This window comes from Arvicola amphibius, chromosome 2 (assembly GCF_903992535.2).
Source record: "Arvicola amphibius chromosome 2, mArvAmp1.2, whole genome shotgun sequence".
Classification (NCBI taxonomy): Eukaryota; Metazoa; Chordata; class Mammalia; order Rodentia; family Cricetidae; genus Arvicola; species Arvicola amphibius.
This window is the reverse complement of record NC_052048.2, coordinates 66,287,268-66,302,505: the sequence shown is the minus strand read 5'-3', so window position 1 is coordinate 66,302,505 and position 15,238 is coordinate 66,287,268.

Here is a 15,238-nt window from a genome sequence, read left to right as displayed (position 1 = left end):
TTTGTACCTTTGAATCATATAAATATGCTATTAAAATTTCTTAAAATTCTAAATGTTTCATGAATAATTTAAACAGAAATATCAACATTAGATAATTCCTTTAAAATATCTAGAATTCTTTGAAGGATATCAGTGAGAAAAGACAATTATAGCTTCTTATTTTTTATGTTTATATAAAACACTGGCTCTTTCTATTACAGAGATGCCAAATAATACTAACAAATGAGTGGGATTATCAAATGTTGCCCTTGATGGTAGGGTGGTGGCTCTTGGTAACCTTTATTTTTATATTATTTATTCAGGTGACACCAAAAAATATTATTCAAATAAAGCTTTATCTAATTGAGCAACAATGCATTATGTTTACTTCCACTGTTTATAAACAGACACCGCCTGCTGAGCCCTGGCAGATGTGCTTAATATCCACACTGAAGTCAACAGTCCATTGCACAAGAAACATGAGCTGTCAGAATTCCCAGGTGACAGTAAGGCAATGTTCACAAGAGATTTATTCTCCCTCAAAATCTGGCAGAGCTGAACTCACACACTGTCGTGTGAGAGCCTCTTCCTGAGGAGAAACATTACCCAAGTGTCTATTCTACTCATCCCAGAAAGGAGAAAAGCAACAGACCAAAATAACAAAGACACCAGAGTCCTGTCTCCTCCTGTCTTAGTCCTCTGCCCAGTCATACCCCTTCCTGTCTCTACCTTTTTTTAAATTTATTTATTTATTAAAAATTTCTGCCTCCTCCCCGCCTCCCATTTACCCCCTCCCTCCTCCACTCCCCCTCCCTCTCCTGTCCAGAGAGCAGTAAGGGTTCCCTGCCCTGTGGGAAGTCCAAGTTCCTCCCCCCTCGATCCAGGTCTAGGAAGGTGAGCATCCAAACAGGCCAGCCCACCCCCCAAAGCCAGTATGTGTAGTAGGGTCCAAATCACGTGTCATTGTCCTTGGCTTCTCAGCAGCCCTCATTGTCCACCATGTTCAGGTAGTCCGGTTTTATCTCATGCTTTTTCAATCCCAGTCCAGCTGGGCTTGGGAAACTCCCAATAGATCAGCCCCACCATCTCAGTGGGTGGGAGCACTCCTCGCAGTCCAGACTTCCCTGCTCATGTTTTCCTTTCGGCTCCTCATTTGGACCTTGGACGCTCAGTTCGGTGCACCAATGTGTGGCTCTGTCTTTATCTCCATCCATCGCCAGATGAAGGTTCCCTCACGGTCCTGACTTTCTTTCTCATGTTCTCCCTCCTTCTGCTCCTCGTCAGGACCTTGGGAACTCAGTCCGGTGCTCCAATGTGGGGCTCTGTCTCTAGCTCCATCAATCGCCAGATGAAGATTCTATGCTGATAGAGCTGGAATTGAAGGTATACGACTCCCAAGTACTGGAATTAAAGGTCTGAGCTATGAACACCTGGCTTTACTCCTCTTTTAGACTGGATAAATCTCATGTAATCCAGGGTGGCCTTGAAATCACAGAGACTTATCTGCCTCTGCCTCCCAAGGGTTGGGATTGAGTAAAGGTGCATGAGGCCTCTCCACAATCATTTCCATAGTAGTAGGCTAGTTGACCTTCGCACCAGCTGGGCAGAGGGGCTTATATTTGTTTACATTCTTACTGTCAGTTATGTTATGCTTTCTTGATGACTGTCATTCTGATTGGAATGATATGGAATCTCAATGCTAATGAGACATCTTATTCTGGAGTCATTCGTGGGTTCTAGACATTTTAGGCACACAGAATTATAAAAGCACAGACAGCATGAAAGTAGAGGTGAGACTGTGTGGTTGAATAAACAGAACTAATGAAAGGGGGAGAAGGGAGGAAGTAAGGGGGTGTGCAGGTAATATGCATTAAATACAGCTTATGTAACACAGTATAATTAATAATAATAATAATAATAATAATAATAATAATAATAATAAAAACAAGTGGCTCTGTTCTGGTTTCCTTTATGTTTCTGTGATAAAACACTAACCAAAAGCTACTTATAGAAAAAAAAAGATTTATTTGGCTTGCATTTCCAGATCATAGTCTATCACTGAGGGAAGTCAGAACAGGAACTGAAGCAGAGATCATGGAGGAATATTTCTTGCTGGATTATCAAGGACCATGAAAATCTAGCTTATCCATACAATCCAAGATCACTTGCCAAGGGAATGGTGACACCCAGAGTAGACTGGGCATTCTTACATCAATCGACACTCTGGACAATCCTCCACAGACATGTCCACTGGCAAATCTGACCTGCACAATCCCTCAATTGAGATTGTCTTCTCAGATGACTATTAGGCTGTCAAGCTGACAGTTGAACTAACCAGAACATGATCCAACACCAATATATTATTCTCCTATACAAGCTTCTATTAGGAGTAATTTTCTTTTGTTTTGCTGAGACAGGGCTCCACCATGTAGTTCTGGCTGTCCTGGAACTTACTATGTAGACCAGGCTGGTCTCGAACTCACAGAGATTCCCCCTGCCTGTGACTCCCCCACAGTGTTAGGATTAAAGACATTCACCACTATGCCTGTTTCAAAGCTTCCTTTTAATATCGTATTCCCAAGTCAAACCCTGAAGTCTCTAGTCCACAATACAATATCATTCCAAGAACATCAGCCACTGAATCTCTATTTTCCCTAATCTCTACATCTCTGAGTTTATCTCCTCACATACCACTTTCAATCCTCTACCCTCTTAGCTTATTGGTCTGTGTGCTTCTGTGAATATATATTGAATTATTAAATTACTAGTGGAGTTTTCCCATTGAAATGCTTTAAGTATTGCTGTGCCTACTGACATTCAGCTTTGGTACTGCAAAGCTGAGACATTTTATGCTTTGAGAGAAACAGCCTTTTCTCCCTTAAATTCCTTTTATTTTTAAAATCTAAATGTCTTTGTAATGAAATACCCATGCCTGGTTTCTCTCCATCCTGTCCGCCTAGAATAGATTTTCCTTTCTCAATCTTCATGTGCAAGTTTGCGCAATGGTTTTCATTTAAATTCATTTATTTTTTTCTGTTCTGTCTTTCTGGCAGAGTTATTATTTATAGGCTATGCTTCCCGTGTATGTTGTTTTCTCCTCTCAGCTGTTTTATCTTTGTCTTTTCCCCCTTTCCTTGCCGGTTTTATTCTTCCCCACATGCCATCCTCTTCTGCAGCCTCAAAACAGAGTTTAATTCTGACATTGGTTATTTTCTTTGTGTCATTGAGCCTGGGTTGGTCACCAAACTTTCTTCTGCTTCTGTTCCTTCTATCTCCCCTTCATAATTTGCTGATGGATTCCTGGTTCTCCTTGAAGAGGTACGAGATGCTTGAACTTTACTAAAACACAACTTCTAGAATGTTCAGTGTCTAGTTTACCAAAGGAACTCTTCCAAGTGCAATTCTCTCTGCTGTGGTTGGAGGACGTTTTCTCCCACTTGTCTGTTGCTATCTAGCTGGTCTCCTTGAATGAATCTATCCAGTAAACTGCACTTGGCTTATTTTTAGTATATTCTTTGGGGTTACACATGTCTGTTGAGGTTAAGTTTGTTCCTCTCAATCCAGTCCATAATTTCTAGCTGACTTTGGTTCAATGAACAGTGAGAAGCCATAGAGATTTGAAAAGGAGATCACAGTCACAGCATGAAATGTGAGCAAATTCTCCCCATCTCCAGGTCTCAACTGTGCACAGAATGTTTTGTATTTAGGAACAGAGAGAGGAAGAGGTTCTGTCTTCTAGGACAAAGCCCCCAACTCTCTCATCTGTATTTTCACCGTGGTCACCACCTCTTTTTTAATGATTATTTTACTAATTATTATAATTATCACACATTCGGATGTGTGAAGGTCTGAGGCGACTCCCAGGACCCAATTCTGTCCTATCACTGTGGGTCCTGGGGATGGAACTTGGGTGATCAGACTGGCAAGGAACACATTTTTACCAACTGGAATTGTCTTACTGACCCAGTGGTTGCTATAAGTTAAAGAACCTCAGCAATGAGAGACTCCGTTAACTATGTGCAATTCCATCCATCTTCACATGTTGCACGGACATGGGCATTGCTCCACTAGACGCTGGGCTCTCCAGCTTTCATAACTTCCTCAAATATGTTAAAAGCCATCCGTTTTCTGTCTAGAAATAAACAAACACACTTCCTTTTTTCTCTTGAAAATAATATGTTGCATGCCTCAGAGGAAGGAAAAACTGTAGTATCCATGCACTCACAGAAACACTTCCTTATTGTATCAACAATGATATTAAAGATGAGCTCACTGTCCTCTTTCCATAACTTCCTGACAGCTAAGCTTATGGAAAGTTCTTGTCTCTGAGATTCAAAGCCTGTTCCTAGCTGATCTGCACTAATTCTGCAAATGAGAAAACAGATACCAAAAATAAAAAATAAATTAAACCTTAAGTTTCTAAACTGCCTTCAAAATCCGCCCAAATGCACACTTTTTTGTTTTAGAATACCAGTACAAGCTCCATCCTGTGAAGCCATCATATTTCTGACTGGCCTGTTACTAAGTGGGCAGAGCTTCCCTTACCTGGAAGAGGAGACCATGAGTGTCTCCAGAGACAAAGCCCACACAAGTGATGCCTGGAAGTGCGCTGTAATATCATCACCGTCAGCTCCTTGCTCTGTAGACTGCTGCCTGCAGTTCTGAAACACAAAAGCCTCTGGGCTGCCCACCTCCACAGCGAGCCAGCTTTCCTCACATACACAGAGCAGGAAAAGTTACGTGTTCATGGAATTTGTCCCAAGAAATTTGCCAGCTTTTCTCCCCCTTATTTTGTCTCTAACACTATACTGACCAATACTTGAAACATGTGCTTTCTATCTAGGTATTATTCATTCTTCATTTGAGGCTGAGGAGTAAAGGCAGCAGCTAAAATTATTTATGAAGGGGTGGAGAGATGACTTGGTGATTAAGAGCACATTCTGCTCTTCCAGAGGACCCACACTGTGACTCACAACCACACTTAATGCTTGCTCCAGGGGATATGATGCCCTCTTCTGACCTCTTCAGACACCTGCACACATGTCACACCTTTATACAGACATACATGTACAGACACACAATTAAAATTCAAAAAAAGAAAATAAATAATAAAATATGTGTTAGTTGATGTATATTATATGCAAATACCAATATTATTAAATGAATTAAAATTGTGGGTTTGAAACAACAGACATAATTAATGATATTAAACAGTAGTGGAAAGCTTAATATACAGAAATGAAGACTTGGAGAATACAGGTGAGCATTAATGCTTTTCTGGGTTCCTGGGGTTCCATTGCATGCTGTGATTACCATTAATAAATAAACTGCCTTGGACCTATAGCAGGGAAGAAGTTAGCTGGGCAGAGAAAACTGAACTGAATGCTAGGAGAAAGAAGGGCAGAGTCAGAGAGAAGCCATGTAGCCCAGCCAGAGACAGACATGAGATGGAGCTTTACCTGATAAGCCACAGCCATGTGGCGATACACAGATTAATGGAGATGGTTTAGTTTGGGATATGAGTTAGCCAGAAATATGCTAGAGTCATTGGTCAAGCAGTGTTTTAAATAATAAAGTTTCTGTGTGATTATTTCGGGGCTGAGCACTCAGGAACCAACAAGCGACCTCCTTCAACACCAGGGAAAATGTAGACCCTTGCGAATTCTTTGTCTAAAAGCTGAGTGTTTCTCTAAGAACTTGTCATACCTTACTCCTCTTCTACCTCCACTTTTCCTCCATCACCTGCAGCCAACAGACATACAAACCCATTTCTCACAGCCACAGCACTCTGTAGGAGCCACCTGAACCTTTGGCTGTGACTCCTATCTATGAATGGGAGCAAACAGTGGACCCTAAAGTCTCCATGATTTCTGATTTCTCCCTGCATCTGTGGTTCAGCTCTCAGTGTAAGAGACGGAGCCATATGAGAGGTGCTTAGAACATTGGGGCATTGCACTCACAAATAGTTGATGTTGCTCTTATGGTACCTTGGTTAATTCCTTTAAGAGGGTTGTTATAACAGAATGAACACTAATCCCCAAATGCTCTCGAGCTTCCATTTTTGCTAAATGACCACTATCACACATTTTCTCACTGTGATGCCCTCTTCTGAGAAGCCAGCACATACTGCTGCTACCATGTCCCTGACCCTCCAGAATAGTGATTTTATTTACTTTATAGAGAAATTTCTTTTATTTCTTTATCCACCCTCAGGCGCTTCATTACAGGACCAATGAACTCATACAATTGCTGTGCTTATGAAATCAAACTAGGTGTTATAGGCAAAGCTCCTAGGCCCATCCCATGCTCTGAGCATATAACAAGTATCATGTGTTCCTGTCTGGAGGGGCCACAGAAGACCAGTCATAGGCAGCAAACACTGAGGATGCCCTTTGCATCAGTTTTGTTGGAATTGAAGCAGCCCCTCTGGGAAAGTGGGAGAAGCTCATGAGACTCAAGAAGTTGTTAAACAAGCCTCACATGTCTGAGAAAGCTTAAAGTTACAGCCCCATAGAGAAGCACAAACAAGCTGCTGAAGAAGCAGACTCCAGTCAGGCAAGCTGCATAGAGGGTGTTTCTAGGACACACTGAGATACTGGTAAGTTGTGCATAGAACTCCAGACATGCCTATGCAGGAGCAGGGGTGGGCTATATAATGCATATTTTGGGTCATCCCTGCTCCTGCAACCAAGCCCTCACCTACTCTTAGTAGTTCTAATAAAAACTCTTTGAGCCACCAAGTTGGACTTTGCTGCATTCATTGTGCGATATCGCTTGAAGAGGTGGTGTTGTATTTGTTTATGCTGTAGAACATTTGTTTAATGATGCAAAGATGTGTTCATTCTTTTATGTTGCATTTGTTTAACTGTATAGCTGTGTTACTGTGCCTGACTAAAACTCCTGATGTTTCTAATAAAGAGCTGAATGGCCAATAGCTAGGCAGGAAAAAGGGATAGGTGGGGCAGGCAGGCAGAATAAATAGGAGGAGAAATCTAGAAGAGAGGATCAAGGAGCAGGAAAAAGGAGAGAGGAAGACTCTGGGAACTGGGTGGTGGACCACCAAAGAGAAAGAAAAAGAATAACAAAATCTGTGGTGAGTGAATGTGTGTATGTTGTATCTCCCTATGAAAAGTTTTTCTCACACACCCTAGTAAGTATAGAAAGTGTTTGAAGTAAATAATGGTCCTTCTCTTTTTGATCATGTAGAGACTTGATTCTTAGTATCTTATGATGAAACCATTTATTCATTCAACAGAAGTTTTGAAATTTCTATTATATATTGGGACTGTTCTGGGTGCGTCCTCTCCTTAATGAAGAAAACAGTCAGAAAAGCTTCCTAAACTGTCTGCATATATGCAGAAAAGGTCTCTAAAAAAGTGTCCTTTCATTTTACATCAGACCTCAGATCAGGTCTCAGATGAAAGAGGGAAGGGAAGGATCCCTACAGACTTCTGAAGTGAGGTGTTCCCATCAATGTGGACACCCATGGTGGCGGCATGAGGGAGTCCCAGAAGAAGAAGGGCAGTGGCGTAGCAAAGCTAGTGGTAAGATTAGATTATTTATTCCTTAGTTTATGGTGCAGCAAGGGGAGATTAACATATCATGTGGTAAGAAGATGAATATATCAATTTAGCATCTGGTTGTCTCGTTTCCTCCTTTGGAGGACTAGGCCAAATCACATTTCTCTCAGCTCCCACAAGGGTGCTAGATGAATGGATCACCAATTCTAAAGCCACTCAGTCTGGGGAAATCTAGAAATTTTAAAATCTCTAAAGAAGTGAGCAAGAAAAGGAGTGAATATTCTCAGTAGGTGGCAAGGAGTGTTAAGCCAGATTTTTCTTGCATTTCTCTGTCTTTTCTCCTTTATCAATCTTGTTTTGCCACCCAAAAGTGTGAATAAGAAATGCTGGCGCTTTATTGATTCCAATTTAAAGGTCGTGTCTTTTTTGGAAAAGGCAGTGTAATTGTCACTTTTGATGTTTTCTTTCTATTTATCACAGCTCAAAGGCTCTTGGAAAAGTTAGAAAAGTGTGAAGAGCCCTGTGATTTCAGTCATAATCTTTAGCATCATTTATGAGTGAAAAGTGAAGAGAAACTCAGAAGACCAATTTGTTATCTCCTGATATTTTTTCCTTGATCTCTCTTTAGGGGTATACGCTAGATAAAACACTCTGACCAAAAGCAAATTGGGGGGAAGAAGAGATTTATTTGGTTTATGTATCCAAGTCATGATTCATCATTGAGAAGAAAGAAGAACCACGGAGGAATGCTACTTGCTGGCCTATACAATGGGTCGTGCTTTGCATTTGTTAGAAGTCCAGGACCACCTGCTTAGGGATGGTGATTTCCACAATAGACTGATACTTTCTTCATTAATTCATACTCTAAACAACCCACTGGATACAAGACCCAATTGATTAAGACAATCTTTCAATTGAAAATTTCCTTTTTCAGTTTGCCTGAGAAAGAAGGGTAAGATCTTCTATTGTATATTTCTTCTGAAAACTCAACTCTCAGAAACAACCTGGCATCTGTCCCAAGTTCAGTACAACACATAACTCAAGAGGGCATAGTTCTGTAGTAGAGTGCTCATCTTGTAAGGACAAATATCTGGGTTTAGTCTCCAGAACTCATGTAAAAAGCTGGGCCTTATGGCATGTACTTGTCATCTCAGCACTGAGCTGGGAGAGAAAAGGAGATTCCTGGGGCTTTCTAGCCAACCAGCCTAGCCTACTTGGCATTTCCAGGCCAGTGAGAGACCCTATTTCAAAATCAAAGTGAATAGCACCTGAGGAACATCTGTGGTTGTCTTGTGACCTATATACACACATTTGCACACACACACACACACACACACACACACACACATACACACAGGGAACATTGCACATCTGCCTTCTACTGAAAAGATATATTAATTTAAATATACCTTTTTATTGTTTTAATAGCCCTTCTGAGAAAATACTTTGGTTTGATGTGAGTCAGTACAAGCAAGGTTACACTCCAGTGCCCAGTGTCCCAAATCTTCATGGTTTAACTCAGATGTCAGCAAACACCCTGCATAGCTTCCAGGCCACTGGTACAGTAGCATAAATTCATTTTTATCCATACAAATGGGCAGGGAGGGCCTTTCATCAAAATTAAGGGGTTCTTTGTTTTTGTTTTTGTAATGAATGACCCTAAAGGTACCAAGATAGGAAAAGAATGTGACGATTAATATTTCTGGTCAATTGTGACAGCATCTAGAATTATCTAGAAGACAAGCCTCTGGGCATGCCTGTGAATGATTGTATAATTTCTATTAACTGCAGTGGGAAATCCTACCTCAACTATGGACTTCAGTATTTCACAAGCTGGGGTCCTAGAATAAATAAAAAGGAGAATATGATAGAAAGTAAATTTGTATTGCTGAAGACATCTTATACTTAAGACTCACGACCCAGAGGCCCCTGAGCTGGATCTGACCTGAATGTCCCCTCCCTGAGAACTAGCATCCATGTTACCAGAAGGCGCCACAAAAGCTTCTGAAAGACAGAGGCAACCAACAGTCCTACCCAGCTATGATGCCTATGAACCACAGTCAGCAATGACCAGCATGGCAGGATAACCTAAGAGTGCAGTACTAGCATGCTCTCTAATTGGACATACAGCTCTCTGATTAAACTGCCCAACAAGAGGGATAGCATGTATCATACTGAAAAAACAGTTAACTACCCAGAGCTAGTGAGCTCACAATCATGGAGGAGAACCTACAATCACCACTTAACTAAAGCAATATCACCCATCACTACACTCTGTATTTGCGCTTACATGCAGATAAGTGTTATCCTCACCCTTTGCCAAGGAATCTTCTCTTTGTCATAGACAAAAACCTTTACAGGAAACCATGTCCAATCAAATGCAATGTTGTAGAGCCCAGCTCCAGTAGATACATCTACAAAAGTTTCCTCACCAATGACTTAGGGATTGTGTATGTACAAGGGGACAGAAAGATTGTAAGAGCCAGAGAGCCAGAGGCTCTGTCATGTTCTATAAGATTGTGTCTTCCAGAAATGTCATACATGACACCCATAAAATTTCACCGACATGCCTGTCTAAACATGAACTGGACAAGGACATCAGGAATGAACTTGCTGAAGCAGACAGGTGAAAGCCCAAGAGACTTCAGCCCTACTCAGAGGAAAACTCAGGGATGCTAGGAGCAAGAGAAATTAATCAAAACAATTAATCAAAAACAATATGCCATTAATTTAAAAGAAAACAAAGAAGGGCATGGGAGATTTTCTCTCATTTTCAAGAGAGGAAAACAAAGAAGTAAATGATGTAATTTTATTATAATCTCAAAATAAAAAATAATTTTTGGAAAGTGAAAGCATGAATTGAGTATCAGCACCCATGCCTGCTTTCTGATCAGGGATGCAATGTGACCAGCTGCCTCAAGTTCCTTCTGCCATGACTGCCCCATTATGGTAGACTACACCCAGGAATTGGGACCCAAACTAAACCATTTATCAAATTGTTTTGGTCAGGGTATTTTATCAAACCAATAGGACAAATAGCAAACCCAGTGTCATACTGTGGTCATACTCTGACTGTCATAGTTTCCCTTGAAAGTAGCTCATCTCTCTTCCCACATTTCACTGCCAAAGCTTAAGGTACACACATGGCTGCGCTTCCCACTCCAGTCTGTAAAAATTTGTGAGGAACAATTTTCCAGTCTTTCCCAGGACTATGGAGGGCTTTACTTGAATGCCTTTCTGCCATCTTTACCCTAGTTATCCATTCTGGTATGCTCGATTACATGGCTTTCTCTTGGATGCTGTGACTTCAGAATATGAGGTTCCATTCAGCTTTAATATGAATTGAATTCAACAAGTCAAAGGGGCAATGAAGTCCCTGAGTGGCCAGAAATCACTAAGTAGAAAGCTGTTACCCAAATTTTCTCAAAGACCTGAAATATTATAGCAGGAAGTGTCCATATTTCCTATATATTTCCCATCAGTCTCATTGTATCTAGCTGTCTCAGAGAAAGCTGTACTCAGACTTTAAATCTTAGGAAGAACTTTACTGTCAATTTTCATTGGTCCCGAAGTTCCAGTTGTGAAGAATAATAGCACACAAACAAGAGTTTTCAAAAAGTTCTCTGAGAAATAAAGTCAGCCACAAAATATATCAACATAAACTAATTTATGAGAAATAGATGTATTTATGCTTAGAATCTGTATGTTTCCTTCTTTTGCCTAGTTCTGTTAAATGTTATCCATGGATTCTTGGCCAGCATGCCCGTGTATTTTCCAGCCACCTCTTCACCACAGGTCATAATCATCAAAGTCACCTATGTCTTCCATCCTGACTCCAGCTCCAAGGAGAACCTGAGTTAAATTAAGCCAGTCAGTGTATTGTGCCTTCTTCTCTGGCCACAGGGACACTCGGGAGGATGTGAGTCACAATTTTCATCAGTGATTCAGTAGGAAACTCCTGATGGAAGTTCAGGACAAAGGCTCCCCATGGTTCTGTAAGAGCCATCCTGACCAATTAGCCCCTCCAGACAGTCTGAGGAGAGTGTGGGAGTTCGGGGAATCTTGTACCTCCCCGCTGCTTCCATGAGTCATCTTCATGGCAGTCCTGAGAAGAGGACAGGGTTGAAGACCTGCAGAGAGCTCACCTACAGCAAAGCCCCATATATTATATAAGCCATACATTTCCATTTTATTGATTGTTTCATTTGGGTTTTGTTTTTCTTTTGATTTGTCCAGTTTTGTTTATCATTCGGAACCAATTTTTTTCCAAAGAGTACCATTGTCACACACAAAATGGGCTGTACAGCAGAAGACGATAATTGAACTTGGTACCAGGGAGTGGTACCAAGAGGCACATGAACTTTACTTAGTTGAGAGCTTAGCTAGCTATGAAAAGGAAAGCCAGAAGTAGTGTGGAACCCAAGAGACCTAGGTTAGATTTCAGCTCTGTCAGATCTCCATGCACAGACAAATAAAATTAATCAACAAAAGGAGGGTATTACATTTGGTTTCACAGGTCTTGTGTTGGTTTTTCACTACACGAGTCTATTGACGGTATAAGGAGTATAATAATTCAAAAGAACCATTCAGTGTAAGGGTAAATATTCACCGAGTATTTGTACATCTGCCCACAGTACCTGCATCAAAATGAGAATTGTACTTGCTGTCGTCACAAGCAAAGTTGAAATAATTCACAACTTCCGTTGGTTGTCATAATGTATTTTAGAAAGTTTTTCACATATGTAATTTAAAATTAAATGCTGAATTAGAAGTAGCAGACACCTGTGTTTCACGAGAACCATGATTGCTGTGATTCCCCAAGAAGAGATTGTAAAATGTAAGGAAAAGCAGTCAAATGAGCTTGACCATTTCTGAACTATGGAAACAGATGGCAAGGAAGCTGTGACTGGCAGGGACTTCCAGAGATGAAGAGGAAATGGAGAAGTGATCAAATTTGATGGGGGAGGTATGGGCTCTTGACTTGTTCAGGAGGAAAGCCATTCTGTCCACTATAAAGATTAAAAATCACCCTAACCAAGCAGGAGCTCACACTTGTGGGAACTCTGTGTATATGGGGTATGGTGTGTGTGTGTGTGTGTGTGTGTGTGTGCGTGCGTGCGTGCGTGCGTGGGCAGACTGTACATTCATGTGTGAGCACTTGAATGTGGAGTCCAGCAACTGGCATCATTTGTCATCAGTCAAATCAAGCTCCAGGTATCTTTTGAGACAAGCTCTAACAGCCTGGAACAAGCCAATTTTGCTAGACTGACCACTGAACACAAGGAATCTTCCTGTCTCTCCCTCCCCAGAGTTGGAATATAAGCATATGCCACCACACTTAGATTTTCTATGTAGGTGCTGGGGATAAAAGCTGAGTGCCCATGCCTTCATGGCAAGCATGGGCAGAAGCCTGGCCTTGATAGCTGAAATATATTTTAGTAGAAATATGCTAAAATATTTCCTTTCTAATGAAGAAAATGATTCTGGAATATATGAAGGCTCATGAGGCCTGATGTTCAGATGATTTCCTCTGAAGGCTAATATGTAATGTCTTATCTACAGTGGTGGTGGCTGCAGGCCCCTGTCAACCGGCTTGCCTATTCTCTCCAAGATCTGCCAAGAGAAAATGCCACAGAACACCACTGAGATTCTTCCTTACATGTAGCTACAGCCATTCTGGATGACTCTACAGATGAAGCAGAAGTTAAAATAATTTCTTTATATGTTCTTTCCTTCTAAAAGTCTAGTGCAGTCCATGTTATATGACAAGAAAAGAATGAGAAAAAAGGCAATGAAAAGCGCTCAGAAAAATCCCTTTCCCTGATTATCAGCACTATGGAGATCATTGAAAAACAGGAGAATGTACCCTGAAGACGAACACAACTATCCTGTCCTGGCTGTTCATTGCAACCCAAGAGGGCAGGTCCTTATCCAAAAGTGACCAAATAAGAGCTACTGGGGAAAAACCCTAGAATTGTGCTATTATTGTTAAACTCTAAATGTAAGGTTTAGTCTGCTGGTGGAGACTTTCACCCAAGAACTCTGTACCCCAACAGCAAGAGATGTACAAAAGGAATGACCTTAGACCTTATTCCAAACAGCTGGGACTAGAACAAAAGGATCAATGTTGTAACACTATTGAATTGTACTATTTTTACATATTTATGTTTTAGGTGTGTCTGTGTGTGTGTGTGTGTGTGTGTGTGTGTGTGTGTGTGTGTGTGTATACAGGTGCCCATGGAAGCCAGCAGAGTGGCAGGCAACCATTAGCTGCCTGCTGAGGATGCTGAAAACCAAACTCTGGTCCTCTGCAAGAGCAGCAAGTCTCTTAATCATGGAGCCAGCCCCACTATATGATGTTAAAATAAGTTGGTGCTCCCAGTGAAACCTCCCATTCTTAACAGTCTAAAATTCTTCCAGTAAAGTCATGCTTCTAACACATGAGCCTCAGCTGGATTCACTTAACCTGATGTAAAGGCTTACATGCTGGACTGTATTTAGCAACCACTCCAGGAAAGTTATTTTTTGTAGGTATGTCATTCACCTCCTGTTCCCAACAGCTAGGTCTCCTTTACTACCTGGGTCCACTTTAAATCCATCTGTTTATAGATAGACTTTCCCATGCTCCCATGATGCTAAGGACAGACCTGGGACAGAAACCATACCTGCTGACTGACCTACACCACCTCCAGCTACTGACACCTGACCTCCAATTAGGCTTAGATGCCTTTTGATAATATTATATTTGTTTAAAGAACCATGGATTAATATTAGAAACATAAGACCATTTTTACAAAAAAAGAAAACAAGTTTTGCAAGGGAAAATGTTAATTTTATGGGAGGTAGAACTCATCTAAATTTAAAATTACTTATCATACAGAAAAATATACTGGAAGAAAGCAGAGCAAATGTAAACCATAGCTATCTCTTGGTTGGCATATTATAAGTGAGTTTAATCTTCTAAATCACTCTTTCTTTAAACATTTATTTACTAAAACTTTGAATAATAATAATAAATGAATGCTTTATACAAGAGAACTAATACAAAGTACTGCTGTCATTAGGTCATTCTCTAATGTATGTGGTTTACTTGGAAATAAATGCTATATTCTGTCATTCGCACATGGAGACTAAAATATTGATTTCAAAGGAGTAAAGAATTAATAATAGTTACCAAAGCCTTGGAAGAAAAAAAATGGGTCGAGAGACATGGAGACTGTGGCTAGTGGGCTCAAGGGTAAAGTTGGATGTAGAAGTAGCTCTGTATGTTTTGAGGAATAATAGAATAAATATTGTTGATAACAACTACTTAAGTAGTTCAAAACAGATGCTAAAAAGGATATTTCTTGTGCCTGATGCAAAGAAATGATAAATATGGAGGGAAATGGCAGCTATCCTACTTATTCTGACCTGAGGTCGCACATTACTTACAAACTTTGAGGGGTTTTGTGTGTATGAGGGTTTTGTCTGCACGTGTGCATGCACAGCATGTGAGAGCCTGGTGTCTGCAGAAGCCAAGAGACATCACCAGATCTCCTGAGACTTGGATTATAGGTGGTTGTAAGCAACAATATGGCAACTGGGAACTGAACCTAGAATCTCTGCAAGTGCTCTAAGTTCACTTAAGTTCTGAGCCATCTCTCTGTCCCCTACTTACATGCTTTGAAATGCCATATTAACCTCTCAAATACAGGTACTTTTTGTGGGTCTATTAAAAACAAAATGTATCCTTTTAAATC